Source organism: Diabrotica virgifera, chromosome 1 (assembly GCF_917563875.1).
Source record: "Diabrotica virgifera virgifera chromosome 1, PGI_DIABVI_V3a".
NCBI lineage: Eukaryota > Metazoa > Arthropoda > Insecta > Coleoptera > Chrysomelidae > Diabrotica > Diabrotica virgifera.
Window position 1 is genome coordinate 160,871,218 of NC_065443.1, and position 18,342 is coordinate 160,889,559.

General features: G+C 32.3%; 1 protein-coding gene across 2 annotated transcripts in view; it reads left to right on the forward strand.

Annotated features, from left to right (window-relative positions):
• Positions 1–4,801: 4,801 nt before the first annotated feature.
• Positions 4,802–18,342, forward strand: part of LOC114338630 (cytochrome P450 4C1-like) — a 198,134-nt gene continuing 184,593 nt past the window's right edge. For both annotated transcript variants that reach the window (XM_050645596.1, XM_050645604.1), the window contains exon 1: positions 4,802–4,969. The gene's annotated coding sequence lies outside the window, so the exon portion shown is untranslated. The remainder of the gene's footprint in view (positions 4,970–18,342) is intronic.

Sequence of the window (18,342 nt, forward strand, 5' to 3'; positions counted from 1 at the left end):
GCGCAGCGTTGAACGCTTCTATAAAGTGCGCCAATGTTTGTGAGAAGGGTAACTGGAGCGTTCTAAATAAAAAAATTATAGAAGCTGTAGATTTAATATTAGACAAATCTTTGTATTCGGTTCTTTACGTAGAATTTTTAAGTCAGCTTTTTTCTAAAATTTATAATTTTCGTCGGCATTTAAAAAAACAATTAATTTCATTTGTTTAATAAAAAGTGAAGCACCCACTTTTGGAGTACCTACTACTTTTTGATATGTTGTTTATTTAACATTTCTTAATGAAATTATAAAAAGTTCTATCTTATTTGATTTTTCCATAAGCAAAAACTCCATTGACTCCTCTATTATACGTTTTGCCCATTATATTATAAACTATTATTATAATGTAAGGAAATTAACGACTTTATATTCGGATTTCGGATTCTTACGTAATAAATATTCTTAAATTACATCTAACTTTTTATTTTATTACCTGAGTGAGTTGGTGAGGAAAATACCTGCCGGATTAATATGAACCTTTAAATTTGGTGAGGAAAATACCTGTCGGATTATATGTTTTTAATGGTTGGTGAGGAATTTACCTCCGCCCATGGATGGGGAATATTTGCTTAAAAAACTTTGGGCAATACTCAAAAGTTCCATCTATATAAATGGTGTCCAAATCTGCTAAAAATTCTAAATTGCTGCTACAGGAAAACATAATAATTTGGTTTTCTATGTCGTTCACCATTAGAAAATCCTCGTTTTTGTTGTTGTTCTGAAGCTATTTCCTTGTGGCATTTTTATAATTACGTATTTTTTATGGGAAATAAGCCACAATTTTACTAAAAAATGAATTTATTAACGTTTCGAAGCCCAAATCGGGTTTCGTTGTCAAAATACAAAATACTCGTTTTTGTTGGTTTTCACTGGAAATGTTTTAATATATCATGAGTTTCCTCCATACTTTTTGGTAATTTAGGCAGAAGAGATCGTCGGGCGTTATACATATTTTTTCGAACCAATTCCACGTCTTTGGTAGTCAAGGTACTAATATCTCCATTTCGTAATTCCTTTTGCAAAATTTTCATAGGTCTTTCACCGATGTCTTCTACGGCCTTTCGTTTTAAGGAGTTACTTAACATTTGACGGTTAAGTGCATCTTCGTTTAATTCGCTATGGTTGTGTTCATCCCGAATTTCCGTCACTACGTTGTCACCTTGGGTTTTTAAAAATGCTTTACATTTTTCTATCGTCTGCGCACAACACATCCAACGCTTGTCGTTATTCTTTAAAGATTTGTGAAAACGATATTTGAAGCCATTTAACACAATCAATTGTTTTCCTTTTTCACTAAGAAAAATTTTCACTGAACTCATTTTGGCAATCAACTTAACACCGTATCGTATACAGATAGATCGCACCATACGACCATACTAAATATTTTGTAGGATATTGCTTTTTTATATTTGATTACCAAAAATGCATAACCAATAAAATCATTTCATTCCTCTATTGTTATTCCAGGTAATAACAATATTTCTAAATATGCAATATTTCTAAATATGTAGAAATTAGAAAGTACTTACAAATTAGAAAGCTATTAAAAGGTAATTAGAAGGATTACGATGCCCGGGACTCAATTCGACCATCTAAATATTTTGACCCTTCTTAATTCAGGTATATGGGAGTCAATTTACCTATGCCCCACTTAAAAACGGCTTCTAATCTTTGTTTGTAAATCCGTACAAGAACAAATTACCTTTATTATTATTATTGTTAATTAAATAATATTATTTATTTATTGCAATAGCGAAAACTTTTTTAATCCGTTATGCTAGTATAAAATAATATTATCTTAAAACGAACAAATATTTCCATTTATATTAAGGATTTTTTAAGAAAATGTATAACAGGTACAATTATACCTATGCCGTCTGTTACCGATGTGAAATTATACCGCTCGACAAAGGTTAATCCATGAGTTAACTACTGATTGAACAACTGGCCCTTAACTTTACCTTATCTTAATCTCACGATTTCGGCTTTTTCTAAGGATAGATTTTTTTTCGGCCTCTCCTTAACGAACTCCCCTGTATTAAGAGCCAATACATATATAGTAGAGGTATATTTACAGGGTACAAGGTTTCTCCACATGTGATAATCTGACATGACATGACCAACTTATTGAAATTCTACAAAGCATAGGAATTGATGATAAGGACATCGCAATTGTGTCAAATCTCCACTGGAATGAGACAGCCAGGGTGAAAGTTGGCAATGTGTCCACAGAGAGAAATGAGATCAGAAAAGGTGTGCGATAGGGATGTTCTCTCTCCCTCTCTCCTTTTTAATATTTACTCCGAACAAATTTTTAAAAAAGCACTGGATGAAGCAAACGAAGACATAAAAATCATTGGAGAATTGACAAATAATATCCGATATGCGGACGATACAGTCGTACTTGCAAGTAGTATCGATGAACTTGAGAATCTTATGGACAGGGTACAAAGAGCGAGTGAACAAAGAGGACTTAACTTCAACATAAATAAAACAAAATGGATGCTGGTCAGAAAAACTCAAAAGCTGACAGAAAACTGAAAATAAAACACCAGTTAATTTAACAGCTTGACTCGTATATTATATACCTTGGAACAGTCGTCAACTCGAAATGGGATCAAATAACCGAAATACGATGTAGAATCGAAAAGGTCAGAGCAACATTAAACAACATGAGAAATATATTCACCCATTGCGACATACCTCTCCCACTAAAAATGCGGCTGGTAAAATGAAAATGCATGCATTAAAATATATTTCCAGTCTTGCTGTATGGCGCAGAGGCCTGGACAATAACGGAAACGTTAATGAGGAAGCTGGAGGCATTCGAAATGTGGGTGTACCGACGTATCCTCAAAATATCTTGGACGACTCACACCACAACGTAGAGGTATTGCGCCGAATCGAAAAACAAAAAGAAATCTCTTTCACAATTAAGAAACGGAAACTTGAATAGCTCGGTCATATTATGAGACATGATAAATATCATATACTCCAACTGATAATACAGGGTAAAATATAAATCAAACGGGGACCCGGAAGAAGAAGACACTCATGGCTTCAAAACTTACGTCAATGGTTTGGACTGGCATCGATCGAGTTATTCAAAAACGCCGCAAACAAAATTAAAATTGCTATGATGATAGCCAACGTCCACAACGGATATTCCTAGAGATATTCCATCAGAATAGAGGATGTTATTAATAGGAGATGGTTTTATTGCACGTGCGATGTGAGTCAATTCAAGAGAACATAATATTTTGTCGAGATACATATGGAGAATTAGATTTTTTAACTTTATAGAAATGACGTTAGATGTACGCAATGTGGTTGTTCTTTGAAATATTTTCCATTTTTATTCAGTATATATAACCCGGTCTATATAGACATTTCAAATATCAAAAATTGCCGGAGAGCCAAATTTTTGTGGAGAGCTAGGGTATACCATAACAAATAAAGTTTAAAAAGTCCCCATCGATCCCATGTGTGCGTCAAAAGTTATTCGGGGTCAAAGGTCAAAATTTGAGATTTTTTGGATTTTTTTCGAAAACGGTAAGTTTTATCAAAAAAATACCTTAAACCAAAGTTGTAGATCTTAAAATTCTCTACAAAAATAGTCCTTACAATTTTTTTCCTAAGAGTTGCCATTCCTGAGATATCGCGATTCAAAAAGTCACATTATACATGATATGTACACGTTTCCACACCACCTGTGAGGTAGTGTACTCGGCGAGTTTTTTTTACCGTGGTTTCCCCTGTAGGCCTACTCCACTAACTGTTTTGACAATTTTAGGATAATTTAAGGAAACAATACCGGTCAAGTTCTAGATATTACCTTATTATTGATATTGATTATTGATATTGCTATTGATTATTAGGTTAACTATTGTTTTGATTTCTTTAGATATTTTAATCAGATTCATATTCTTGAAAGTCTACTTCAACAGTCAAGTCTTCTTCGATTTCATCTTCTTCCTCTTCCTCTTGCTGGATGTTCAAAAGTTGTTCAAATGTGACTGAGTCATTGGTCTCTTCATTAAAATCACAAAGCGAATAACGAATTTTTGTAGTTTGGTAAAAAATGTCATTTTCGTCATAATAGAAAGATTAGCATCAGAAATACGAAAAAATGTTTAAATATGAAATTGTATATTATTTAATTCCCAAGAATTTGGTTTGAAAAAATTTTTTCTACGGCAAAAATTGAGTGAAACGTAAATAAGTATATCGAAAAACATCGATTTTTTCGATATAAAACTAACACTTTCGATAGCGAATAAATCGAAAGCTATTAATTTTATCAAAAAAATGTATACAACATTTTTTGCTTAGAATGAACGTTTTTACTAACTTTTTCGGTCAAAATATAATTAAAAAATTCCACCCCCGAGATGGAGTGGCAACCACCCCCATGGTAAAAGCACCTTTTGGCATCATATAGATTTTGATCCTTGGACTTACTACTACTTATTCTCAAATTTTCAAGCAAATCGATCCATTCTGTAAAAATTGCGAGGTGAAAAGCTTTGGTTCCTGGACTAATAGTATTAAAAGTAAAAATAAAAAGATAATTAAATTTAGGGTTTAAGCAATCAAGAAATAAAAATTATTATGATCTCAATTTTAAAATTCAAGTTATGTTAATGAACTTCTTATGTCTACTAAATTTTTTATTGCGTGTTGACGTTGTCTACAATATAAAAAATATTAATTCTAAAATAGTATTTATATTGCACAACTTGCATGTCTTTGAGACTAGACAATCAAGTTAATTAGGTATATTTGAACTGATTCACTCCGAAAAGTTTTATTAACAATAAATATCAAACTCTCCTCAAGGTGTTAAAGTGTTATTAATTATCACTAAAAATTTTAAAATATTTTATTGTGTACGAAAAAGATAATTTGGTATATTATATAATAATATCAGGTATGTAATGAAATTTATTTTTAAACATATAACAAATTCTCCAATTAAAAACAAATGCATGCAGACATTAATATAGTGCATTCGTAAAGTGTGGAAACGGTCTATTATCTCATGACTTAATTATTTTAAATTAGGTCTGACTTAGGTCTAGTTAAAGCTCTGAGAGGTCGATTTTTATTTTTAAATTATGATTTTTTGACGGTACAGTACATAATAGTGACGTCATCGATTTGGGCGTAATGACGTCATCGATGATTTTTTAAAGGGAATAGGGGTCGTGTGGTAGCTCATTTGAAAAGTGATTCAATTCTCTATTCAGTAATATAAACATTAATATCATTATTTAGACAAGGTGAAAAAAAATTATTTTTTAATTTAAAATAATTGACGCAAAAAGAAGGATGTATGTAAGTTATTTAACTCAAAATACATTTTACTAATGCCACATATAATAAAAAAAATGTTTAATTCATAAATAAACATTGCTTTTCGCTTAAATTAAATGTCAAACAGCCACACACCTGCCTCTTGATAGTTTGAAAATTTAATTTAAGCGAAAAGCAATATTTATTTGTCAAATAAACATTTTTTTTCTTTTCTGACAGCAGTAAAATGTATTTTGAGTTAAATAAATTACATGTATTCTTTTTTTTGCAGCAATTAATTTAATCCAAAAGTAAATTTTTTGGGCCACCCGGTATAAATAATTATGTTAATGTTTATAATACTAAAGAAATAATTTAATCGCCTTTCAAATGAGCACGACACCAAATGATCACCAAATGAGCAACACACGAACCCTATTCCCATTTAAAAAAATCATCGATGACGCCATCACGCCCAAATCGATGACGTCATGGGATAGGTATACGTCAAAAAGTCATATTTAAAAAATAAAAATCGAGCTGTCAGTGCTTTGACTCTGAAAATAATTAAGTCATGAGATAATTATACCGTTTCCGCACTTGTGGAATGAACTGTATAATGTACCTACGTTCCGGTAAAAAATGCAGTTCCTATTATATTTCCCATTTATTGAGACAAAACTTTTTCCCACGGATTTGAAAAAAAAAACAGATATATACAAGTGAGTCCCTGAATCTTTACCCGTGCGTCATCATTTAAAGCATACGAAAAAAGGAGTCGATGATAAGTCGGAAATTGAAATTTACTAAACGCAACAGCAAGTCACTTACTGTCACTTGCTGCTGCGTTTAGTAAATTTCAATTTCCGACTTATAGGAGGGGTGCAAAGTATGCTAAATTTGCAGTCGCATGAGCGTTATGGGGACCTATTGGGTTGTAAAGAGTAGGTCCTAAAACCAAAAAAAGTTAAGTAAAGTTTTCCATTTTAGTGGGCGCTTGCCATCTTTTAATTTAATTTTCCATTCCCAACAATCGTTTTTTCCGATTACAACGCCATCTATCCATATTTCGAAAAAAATTTTCGAATAAAAGTTACTTATTTTTACGTTAGGAATTCAAATCTGCAATAAAAAATGGGGGTTCCTATTTAAGATTTTAAAGTAACTTTCCACATCACCCACGTGGGGGTCATGTTTGGTGCCATTTGGTAGATTTTTTAAAAATATTGAATAAGCGTAATTTACAGTTTTTCAATTTGATGTTCATTTCGCGAAATATCGCGGGATTAGTATTTAAAATATTAAATTTACACCCCCCCCCCCCCTCTCCGTGAGAAGTCGTGTTTGGTATGATTCGATAGATTTTTAAGAAATATTGGTCACATATTTTTTAGTTTTTTGATCTGTCATTCATTTCGCGAAATATTCGCTTTTTTCTTGTGAAACTTTGGGACTCACCCATTTCCTTACGCCTGGCAAAATTGGTCAGATTTTTGAAATATACACTCTCTTGCATGTACTTAACTTACCTTAAGATTAAGATCTGACAATTTCGAGTTTTTTTAAGGATAGATTTTTTTTTTCGGGTCCCCCTTAACGAATTCCCCTGTGTTAAGAGCCAATATATGGAAGAGGTACATCTTCAGGGTACCAGGTTTCTCCCCATATGATAATCTGACCCGCTCGAGTAATTGCAAAAATCCCCGCTTGGGCTCCCATACAATTATCATCAACTTATTTCGTATGCTTTAAATGATAACGCACGGGTAAAGTTTCAGGGACTTAACTGTAGGTATGTTTAGTTACTATTTTTGTCATTTTATTTTGTTCATGTTCTATAGAATTTTTTCTATACGCTCTGAGCTTCGCTGGTGACGCTCCTAGCGGATTACTAATGCAACTGTCACCGGTAATTTTTAAATTTTTTATTTAATTGTTATCTCTTAATATTTACAACGCAAAAAAGTAATTAAATTGTAATCGATTTTTTAAAGATTTTGCTAATCATTTTAAGGTTCTATTAATGAAATATTAATTTCTTACTTCGGATACTTTCACAATTAATTATCGTGTAGATGGCGCTTAGATTAATTTATAATTACATATTAGGAAATATTTAAAAAAACCTAAATTCAGTATTTAAAACGTAAGTATATTTAAGTAAAAATATAAACCACAGCTTTGACCAACCAATATTATTTCCTATTAATGTTTTTAATTTCAATGTTTTAACTTAATCACTTTGACATTTATATCACATTTCCAGTAAAAGCTTACAGACTTGTGACTTGTTACTATTGGCGCTCGCGAATTTTTATTTATCCCCTCTACCTACGTGCTCATAGAAGTCAATAGTAGTGTTCGCGCAGTACAAATCGAGCATACCCAGAGTAAGTTCGGGATTAGTTTCCAATGCGCAGGCGTCAACGTAAACTTATCCTGGACATGCTCAGGATTTTTCGCTCCGCGAACAATTTTCGGATTCGCAATGTAATGACGGGTTGCATACATTAAGGTTAGAGAAGGAAGCCTTTTGTTGTCTCTTTCTTATTTCGAAATAAATGTCAAAAAAATGCAAATGCAACAAATTTGTATGTCAACAAAGAGAAAGAGAAAAGAGAATAAAGGCAACAGGCAAAGGATTAACTTTCTATTCAATAATTCAATGCCTTTCTTAGAAGGTAGAAATTTGATTAGAGTCTTTCTTTATTATTTCCACAATATAATGTGGTTATTTCCACTCTGAAATCCAGCTTACATTTTTGTAGAGAGTAAAAGATTGTTGATATTTAGATATAAAAATTACCTTTAACTTCCTGGGGGTTGAACATTATCTGAAGGAAGGATTAATTTAGTAAAACAATCATTTCCAATTTTGATATCTATGTATTGAATTTAATGGGTTGTGGCATTGTGTTGTGGTTTATTACACCACAAAAATAATGAAATATAACAAGACACAATAAATAGTTTCAGAATAAGTTTGATGTATTATGTTTCATTATATTCAATAAGAGACTAATTTAACTAATAAATTAAACTGAAAAATAAACCACAAGAATATGTAGGTACTTATAAGCTCATTTAGATAGAAGAAATTAAGTAAAAACAGAGTATTTACAATTTATTGTAATACATACTACCGTAATAGATAATTATCGAATATCGAATGAAAATAATACTAGAAAAGGTAATACCTACTTATTTATAAACATACTAAATGGAAAACATTGACAAAAACAACTAAAAAAGCTTTAATATAAAAATATTAAAATTTGTTTGAAAAATATTTAAATGATACAACACTTTACATAATTTCAAAACTTTAAAAACCAGAATCTACATCTACAAGCTGTTTAACAAAACAATCTTTTAGGTTAAGAATTGGAAGGAGTAAGAACAGAATGTCAAGAAATTCTTCCCAAATATTTTGTGCGCCTGTGCGAACTTAAAATCCGAAACAAAATCCTCGAACGTCGAGAGCGTATCCCGGACACGTTCAGGATCTTTTTTCTGTACTGCGCGAACACCGAATTAAAAATCCGGAGGGTGTTCAGAGGGAAAGATTTGGACTCCGCGAACGCCCAATTTTTTAATGCGCAGGCGTTCTCCCTCTGGGTATACCCAGGACGTACTGCGCGATCAAAGCTAATACTTTTCGAGATATTGTGAGTGAATATTCATTTATCAATAATAGTCCAGGAACCGAAGCTTTTCACCTCGCAATTTTTACAGAATGGATCGATTTGCTTGAAAATTTGAGAATAAGTAGTGGATAGTCGAAGGATCAAAATTTATATCATGCTGAAAGGCGCTTTTACCATGGAGGTGGTTGCCATCCAATCTAGGGGGTGGAAATTTTTAATTATATTTTGACCGCAAAAGTTTATAAAAACGTTCATTCTAAGCAAAAAATGTTGTATACATTGTTTTGATAAAATTAATAGTTTTCGATTTATTCGCTGTATAAAGTGTTGTTTTATATCGAAAAAATCAATGTTTTTCGATATAATACACTTACTTAGGATTCATTCATTTTTCGCCGTAGAAAAAATTTTTTATACCATTTTCTAGAGAACTAAATAACCTACAATTTTATATTTAAACATTTTTTCGTATCTCTGATGCTAATCTTTCAATTCTGAAGAAAATGCCATTTTTTACCAAATGCACCGGTCAAACTTCTTGATAGTCTAAGAGCTAGTGAACCCTCCGACTAACGGTCGTCCTGTAAGGCTAGAAATTTGTCTAGTGATAGTTCATAGCACGCCAAGGCTAAAAATCATGACCTGGCAGGCATCAGCGATGCACGTGTATCTACCAGGTGAATCGAAAAGTGCAAATTTAGGGGGTAAAATAAACTTTCTCCTGTAAGGTTTAAATTTAAGTATGTGTTTGAGTAAGTCAATTAGAAGAAATGTGTACAATGACAGGCGATTCTGAAGAGCATAAGACCTTGCCAGGCGATGGGAAAGATTAGGGGGTATTCCTAAAATTATTTTTTTTGCATCGAACAAATTTTTTTTTAAGTTTTTTGCATCATTCCAAACAGAAAACGTCTTTAGTGATTTTTCTCTTAAGTTAATAGTTTTTGTTATATAAGCGATTGAAAATTTTGAAAATTGCGAAATCGGCCATTTTTAACCATAAATCGGACATTTATCTAAAAATTTCCAAGTTGCCAAGGTAGGTAGATATTCTTTAAACATTGATTGATGAAATTCCAAAGAGTTTTTTGCAATACGATATCGGAAACCTCTTTGTTTTTTAATTGCTAATCAAGCGGGCGCGACACTATAGTATAAGTGAGGACGTTTGAGTTGGCATAAATTCATTATCTCGAGAATGGGCAAATTTCAAGAGAAATCCTCAGACAGGTCGATTTTTATTTTTGAATTAAGACTTTTTGGCATATATATATAATACTATTGACGTCATCCATCTGGGCGTGATGACGTAGTCGATGATTTTTTTAAATAATAGTAGGGGTTGTGTGATGCTCATTTGAAAGGTTAATTGATTTTCTATTCAGTAATATAAACATTAACATAATTATTTATACAGGGTGTACCAAAATTTTTTTTTCTATTTGTCAAATTTAATCAAAGTTAATTTAATAAAAAAAATTTTGTGTACACCCTGTACAAATAATTATGTTAATGTTTATATTAGTGAATAGAGAATTAAATAACCTTTCAAATGAGCTATCACACAACCCCTACTCTTATTTAAAAAAAATCATCGATTACGTCATCACGCTCAGATGGATGACGTCACTAGTATTATATATATTCCAAAAAGTCCTAACTTACAAATAAAAATCGACGTGTCTGAGGATTTCTCTTGAAATTTGCCCATTCTCGAGATAATGAATTTATGCCAACTCAAACGTCCTCACTTATACTACAGTGTCGCGCCCGCTTGATTAGCAATTAAAAAACAAAGGGGTTTCCATATCGTATTGCAAAAGACTCTTTGGGATTTCATCAATCAATGTTTAAAGAATATCTACCTACCTTGGCAACTTTGAAATTTTTAAATAAATGTCCAATTTAGGGTTAAAAATGGCCGATTTCGCAATTTTCAAAATTTTCAATCGCTTATATAACAAAAACTATTAACTTAAGAGAAAAATCACTAAAGACCTTTTCTGTTTGGAATGATGCAAAAAACTTAAAAAAAAGAAATTGTTCGATGCAAAAAAATAAAATTTTAGGAAAACCCCATAATCTTTCCCCTCGCCTGGTCTTATGCTCTTCAGAATCGCCTGTCATTGTACACATTTCTTCTAAATGACTTACTCAAACACATACTTAAATTTAAACCTTACAGGAGAAAGTTTATTTTACCCCCTAAATTTGCACTTTTCGATTCACCTGGTAGATACACGTGCACCGCTGATGCCTGCCAGGTCATGGTTTTTAGCCTTGGTGTGCTATGAATTATCACTAGAAAAATTTCTAGCCTTACAGGACGACCGTTAGTCGGAGAGTTCACTAGCTCTTAGACTATGAATCTATTAATAATACATAAATAAAGAAGAATGAATAAGGCCAATGACTAATAACTTACGTTATTATGCTTCCAATTGGATTTTTCCTTTTTTTTTCAAAAAAATATAAAGTATTGATTTTTTAACCGTAACGTTTTAATTTTTTCTCTTAGAACGTTTGGTAAAAAATAACGTTGTAGTTTTTACAAGATTGTAACATTTTTTATATACATAAATATATAATAGGATTAGTAAATAGTTAATATACCTGTTGAATTAAATTTTAAGCCCACTAGCACTCATTACGGGTACGCCTATGACCGTTTCCGTAAATAACTACCCTTGGCTAATTTTATTATCATAACGGTAGGAACTAGAGGTAAAATAATAAGCCAGTATAAGTATAATAATATGCCAGTATAAGTTTATACTGGCATAATATTTCGTTGTCAGTAGGACAAACGCAAATAGCTTATAGAGACCCTAATAAACTAGTATTGTTACATTTTTCTGCATAAAGACAAATTTAAACTACTAGTATTCTCATCATAAAACTAGTCCCGTTTTTATAACGTTAGGAACTAGAGTAATAAAAACTCTACCGATATAGTTTCAAAAACCTTGATTCAGTGCAATTTAAGAAGCAACATCTTCAGAGTTACTGTAAGTGTCTGAATTAAACATACATCAAATTACGATCTTGTAAAGTAGAGCTAATCTACGGTCTCTATCTACGTCAACCCTTTCTCATCTGTAATTAAGGCTAACCACAACCACCGATATATCTCGTTCACTAAAGGGCAGCGATTTAAATAATAGAACTTTTTATTCATTAAATAAGAACTGTAATGCATCGGGAAGGATTTGCAACACTAAAACACTTCGACGAATTTTCACTGTTTGTTTATTACTGACTTTACATTTCTACTTTGGAGAGAGAAGGTGCTATGAAACTCGTTACGATCCGATATGGTCTAGTGGCGGAAATTATCTAGTGCACTTGACTATTTATCAAGAACTGAGGGCGAATAATCCCCCTTTCTTCGATTAACAGTATTTCATATTATTTGTTCGATCATTAGCGTTACTACCAAAATTCATATTTCTATTATTTAAATGAGCAAAGTTCAGAAAGATTCAGAAAGAGTCCAAAAGTTTATTTACTTTTCTTATTAAAGTTTAAACAATAAATTAGAGAAATTAGTTGCAATTAAACAATGTAGTTGAGCAAAAATATTTTGACTGTAATTTTCTGATGAAATCTAAAGTGATTATATTTCCTGAACAAAGGAAATTGGTTATTGTTTATTCTTTAATATTAGTAATGTTTAATTTAAATGATGTTGGGAAAAGTTGCATTATTATTTTTGTGATGATTAGTAAAATAAAGACATTGGCGTAACCGAAATAGGGTCGTTTCATTACACCTCCCCCGTTTAACAAAAATTTTCTTAAAATTTTTTCAAGTATCGAAAATATACAAAATAATACAATTTATAATTGTGAAGACGATAATACAATGCATAATACATAAAAGTGTTTATACTATATTAACATGTTTACATAAGTGAATATATATAGGATTTTTCCAGCGGAAAATTGTCAATCCATGTTAGTTTTTAGCGAGGCGATTTTATTGCTTCTTCGTAACTTAGGTGAGATTGTAATAGTACCGTTATTGCTTGTGCCTGGGTTTGAAGCTAATTCAAAAGATATAGGTAAGGATTTTTGTCTAGAATTATTAGTTTCTTTACAATAGTTAAAAGTTATGCAATTTGATATGCATCCAGTGTCATGACTATGTTTGCGATGCTTCTTGCAATATCTGTATAGTCTGTATAATAAGTATATACCGAAAACTTTTATTACCATTAGTAAGACTATTAAAAAGTATGAATTATGAAGGATTTGTATAGGACTATTTGCTTCTTGCTCTACTTCGTTAATTGTGTTTTTTAAAACATTTAATTTGTGGCTTGCTATATTAAGGTTTTCTCTATCTAAAGTGAATATGTGGCTGGGGCTTACATATAAAGTGGATAAGTTGAACTTTATACTACTGTTAAACAGTCGTCTTGTAGTATATTTATAGTTGGTAGAATTGATTTTGTGACGCTTTGAAAGGAAGTTGACTTATAAGAAGATAGTATTGTGGAGCTTGTGTAGACTTTGCAGTCTGCATTAAGAGTTAGTATGCCAGTACGAGATATGTGATCTTCCGGTCTATTATTTTTGCACTGAACGGTTACTGAGATTGGTTTGGGTAAAATAAATAACCAAGTATTTCTTTTCAAGAGAGGATACCAAGTGTCCGTGTAGAATTGGGATATTCGGATGTCGCATGAATAGGGAATTTTTGTTGGTGAAAATAATATATCTGTTTCACAAGAGGCTCTTGAATAGGTAGAATATTATAGGGTAACGATGAATGCATATGAGATCTCCAGTGGAGAGCTTTTTACAAGCATCAAGGTCGTCTAGATTAGAGTATGTAGATTTTGATTCTGATATTGCGAGATAATTAAATCGAGGTAGGATGAATACATGTTGTAGTGCACTATTAATTGTAGGAAGTGGAATGAGTTTAAAAAGTTCGAAAGGTAGTTGGCTCACAAGAGGCATTTTTACAATAAAAATTACCTTCGTATCGGAAAAGTAATGTTGAAGATCGACTAAGCTTAAGAGTTCTAAGATATTCTGCTTTTCTAGCGGTAAAGGGTAAGATGTAGAAGGAGGTATGTGAGGTAAAGTCTTGGTTAATACATGTTGTAGTGCACTATTAATTGTAGGAAGTGGAATGAGTTTAAAAAGTTCGAAAGGTAGTTGGCTCACAAGAGGCATTTTTACAATAAAAATTACCTTCGTATCGGAAAAGTAATGTTGAAGATCGACTAAGCTTAAGAGTTCTAAGATATTCTGCTTTTCTAGCGGTAAAGGGTAAGATGTAGAAAGAGGTATGTGAGGTAAAGTCTTGGTTAATTCTAATAAATATTGCTTAGGACTTAAGATAATAGGATGAAGTTGGTTTGTCTTAGAGAAAAAATAGCGTTAATGATGTTGCTATATTCGTTATTGACTTCACTAATTAGGAGAGTGATTAGGGATAATAAATGTTCGTCAATCACCTGTTTTAGGTTTAATTGAAAGATATTTTTAGAGTTATTTTGCGCAAGCTTCTGGATTGTTTTGAAATTTTTGTCAAAGATGTTATTATTACGTTCAACGTTCGTAATAGAAGAATTAAAGTTAGAAATCGTGGTTTGTACGATTTGAATTTGGTTTTTGAGGAGAGTAATCAAGTGTTTGTCATTTGATTCTACTTTGTTAATGGCAGCATCGTAATATTCAGCATCGTTATGGTCTAGGGTACCGAATAAGGTTTTAAAACAGTTCCAGTGCCATCGATGATGCCTCTTTTGACTCGCGTGGTATGGGCTAAGTCTTGAAAAACTTTGTCTTTCTCATGAATAGCAGGTACAAGTTGTTCAATAACTAAGAGCGATGTGTAACATAAAGAAAGTGAATTAAGGGAGTTATGCACACATATTTCCTTAGTTTTTCTTAAATTACTATCAATTAATTTTAGCTTATTCTTAAAAGAATCTAGGTTTAAATAAGTTACCAATTTCCAAGATGATTCGTAAAATTTTAAAGGAGCTACGTGGTCATAATATATTCCAGGTGATGGTTCTACTTCTTTGATATGTATTGTATGAAACTCATTGTTTCCATTGCTCACATGAATTAGGTATGAAATCCTAAAACAAAGATAGTTTGATTGGTTCAGTTGAAATGAGCAGGTTTTATTCTGTCATTGTTTACTTTTATTCTCTTGTTTTTTATGAGCAACGTAGAATTTACTGGAGAATTTATTTCAATTATTTTATAAGGCCCTGTATATCGTTGTGATAATTTCTTGGAACGGTTTGTGTAAGATCTGTTGTTTTCTAAGTAAACCATGTCATTTACTTGAAAGGTTACATTTTTACATTTCCTATCATAGTAGGAATTGTTAACTTCCTTTGATTTAATTAAATTTTCTCGAGCAATTTGGTTACTTCTCTGCAATTTTATTCTTAAGTCGTCTAGGTAATCATCGTATGAGTACTTGAATTCTGGATTTTTATTAAATTCCGAAGGAATATTGGGTTTAGTTCCGAAAACTAATTCGTAAGGAGAGAACTTTGTAGAGGTATGAGTAGAAGGATTATACGACAATGTTGCGAAATCTAGCCAATCATCCCAATCGGTTTGATCCTGATTGACGTAATGTTTTAAATAATCTGCTAGAGTAGCATGTGATCTTTCTAAAGCTCCGTTGGTTTGAGGGTGATAAGCTGTGGTAGTGAGATTTTTTATTTTAAATATCTTAGATACCTCGTGGAATAGTTGAGATGTGAAATCGCGTCCTTGATCAGTCAGTATAGCTTCTGGAATTCCGAAATTACAAATAAATCGATGGACAAGTGTATTAGCTATGGTCAAGGCTTCGTGATTCGGAATAGGATAGATCTGAGAGAATATTGTAAGGTCATCTTGTAAGGTTAGAAATAAATCTATTGCCTGAGATAGACATAGGAAAAGGACCCACGATATCTAAGGATATGCGTTCGAATGGTTTTTCTGAGGTAGTTGTAATTCGCATAGGCTCTTTATTTTTTTTGCGGATAAGCTTATTTTTCTGACATGATTCACAATTTTTTATATAAGTTTTTATATCTTCCTTCATCTTCTCCCATTTGTAAGTTTGTTTTATCCGACTGTATGTTTTGTGAAATCCTGTGTGACCTGAGGTAGGATTTGCATGGTATTCCTGGAGTATTGTTGGCATGGTATCAGTCTTCGGTCTAATCAAGACGTCATGGTGTATATGTATTTCGATTAATGTTTCTTTAAAAATGAATCTTAACATCGTCCTTAATTTTTTGAAGTTTAATTGGTCAAAACTTGAACTGCTTCTTGGTATATTAAAGGATTTGATGTTGTCGTTAATTAGAATATCCTTTAATTTCATCAGTAAGTTGTTAAAGGTCATCTCATAGTCAGCCTTTTCCCAATGGAATTATTTATGAATTAGATAGAAAACTTTCTGATTATTGGTTTCCATTATTTTTATATCTCCTATTTGCAAGTTAGATTTTAAGAGATTTGGTTTGGGATTGAAAGATTTTTGTAAGTTCAACAGAGGTTTACCTGTAAATTCTAGATCACGGGATAGAAGAATTACGTGATTATTAGTGGTACCTCTATCTAAGAAGGACGTGCTATGTTCATATAGATTGTTATTAAGAATTAGACTAGACTGAAAAGCGTGCAAAAAGTCGCTATAAGTTTGCGAAGGCTCTGGATCGTTTTTTATTATGTGAATGTCAGTAATTTCTTCAGGTGGTTTAATTCGACTAAGGGCATCTGCTACCTTCTTAGACTTACCCGTTGTGTACATGATCTCATAATCGTATTCCTCTAAAAGTAATCGCCATCGGACAAGACGAGAGCTTGGATCTTTAGCGTTAAAAAGCCATGTTAGGGGACGATGATCAGTATAAATTTTGAATTTTTTTCCATACAGATATGTCCGAAAATATTTAACGGCCCATATTATTGCCAAACATTCCTTTTCTGTGGTGCTGTAGTTTGATTCGGCCCTATTTAGAGTTCTACTAGAAAAGAAATTGGTTTATCCTCTTTAGGATTACCTTGATAAAGAACTGCTCCGATAGCATAGTTGCTTGCGTCTGTTGTTAAGATGAAAGGTTTTTCGAAATCAGGATATTGAAGTATAGGCTTCGAGGTTAGTGGCAATTTTAATTTCTCGAAAGCATCTTATTGTGAACTGGTCCAATTAAAAATCGTATTATTTTTTAGTAAATTTGTTAGAGGTTGAGATATTTTGCTAAAATTTGGAATGAATCGGCAGTAATAGCCAACAAATCCAAGGAAAGAACGGATATCTTTCACGTTCTTAGGAGTGGGGTAGTTTATTACAGCACTAATTTTTCCAGGGTCTGGTTTAACACCGTCTATCATTATAGAATGACCTAAATACATAACTTCTTTCCGAAGGAATTCACATTTTTCCGGTTGGAGTTTCAGGTTAAACTCACAGAGTCTTTTAAAAACCTCACGTAATCGTCGATTATGTGTCTCCAAATCTCCCACATGTATGACTATATCATCAAGGTACACAAAACAACGATAGTTTTGGATACCAGCGAGAACCGTGTTCATTAGCCTTTGAAAAGTAGCAGGGGAATTTTTAAGACCAAATGGAAGTCTCTTAAATTGATGATGTCCTGAATGGACGGAAAATCCTGTTTTTGGAGCATCATCAGGGTCCATTTTAATCTGACGGAAACCTGATGCTAGACCTAGGGTTGAAAAATACTTTGAATGTCCTAACTGATCTAAAATATCAAGTATATTGGGAATAGGGTACGAGTCTCCTACGCTAATTTCATTCAATTTTCTGTAGTCTATTACCAGTCGCCATTTTTTTTCTACGGAGGCAGACATTTTCTTTGGGACCAGCCACACATTGGAATTCCACGGGGACGTACTAGATTCGATAATATCGTGATTAAGCATTGATTTAATTTGTTTGTTGACTTCAGCCTTATGTATCTCGGGATACCTATAAGTTTTGACATTAATAGGGACATTGGAAGTAGTAGGAATTTGATGCGTGATAGCGTCAGTACATGTTAGTGTATCTCCTTCTAGAAAGAAAATGTTGTTATATTCGGAACATACTTCGATAAGAGATGTTTTTTCTTCAGAATTTAGATGGTCTGTTTTGAGGTTTTGGGTAAGTAGCTTAAGTCGATTAGAATTACAGTTAGAAGATTCAGAAGAGCATATCGCTATACTCTGAAAATTAGAGCTGGATTTATCTGAGATTTCTCGGTAGTATTTAAAATAGACGTTAAAACTTGATTATGATTGTCTACGGAAACTAAACTTTCGCAGAGATAAACTCCTTCCAATATTTATAATTTGGGAATAATACCTTGTCGAGT